This window comes from Nannospalax galili, unplaced genomic scaffold (genome assembly GCF_000622305.1).
Source record: "Nannospalax galili isolate Female #2095 unplaced genomic scaffold, S.galili_v1.0 scaffold10, whole genome shotgun sequence".
Classification (NCBI taxonomy): domain Eukaryota; kingdom Metazoa; phylum Chordata; class Mammalia; order Rodentia; family Spalacidae; genus Nannospalax; species Nannospalax galili.
The window spans coordinates 7,982,329-7,983,334 of NW_008331140.1; positions in this window are offsets into that span (position 1 = coordinate 7,982,329).

Genomic DNA, 1,006 nt, shown 5'->3' on the forward strand with positions numbered 1-1,006 from the left:
GAAGTGGAGAAAAAACCCCACTTTCTGTATGCTGTCACCATTGCCATGAGTTATATGAGTTACTGACTATCTGGAAAACTCTGCCAAACAGTACATTTTTATCTCTATTTGTACTAATAGTAACTTTTACTTTGAAAGATTCAGTTAATGTGAAAAGAAATGGGAGTTGATGAAACCTAAAAGTCATGAAATAAAAATGAATTTCAGTGACCAGTTAATCAGTTGACCTATACTAAAATAAATCTTTTCCATATTATATTGTTAGGGCCCGTGACTCGGTGGGTCTCTTCAGGAGAACAAATGCAAGAGTATGGAGATGCAAAAATCAAACAGAGTTTTATTAAACCAGCTAGCTGCGGCCGACCATCCTTCCAGGACACGCAGGTCTGGTTAGAGCATCTGGTTAGGCAAACAAGGGCTGACTGACTTCAGCGAGAGGGACACTGAAGAAGGCATCCTTCAAGTCTAGGGTGGTATACCACACATGCGACGGTGGCAGGTGGCTAAGTAGGGTGTATGGATTGGGTACCATGGGGTGAATGTCCTCTTCTCTTTCATTTACCCTTCTCAAATCCTGCACCAGTCTGTAATCTCCACTGCCAGGCTTTCTCACAGGAAAGAGGGGTGTATTCCATGCTGACTGGCAGGGTTTAAGGATTTTTGCTTCTAGCAGTCTATGGATGTGAGGCACTATTCCCTTCCTAGCCTCTTCTGGCATCGGGTACTGCCGGACCCGAATGGGAAAAGCCGTGGCTTTAAGTTGGACCACAACCAGGGGCAGGTGCTTAGTTAGGCCAACTCCTCTGGTTTCGGCCCAGGTGGAAGGGAACTCTTGCAGCCAGGAACTGATGTCTCCCTGGCTTTCCTTTTCTGGGGCCACCGGGAATAAGCGATATTCATCAGCCAGAGATAGAGACAACACATATACTGGCTGCAGGGGCTGTCCTTCTGAGTCCATGACTTGTATCCCTTTAGGCTCAAAATGGATACGTGCCCCGATTTTGGT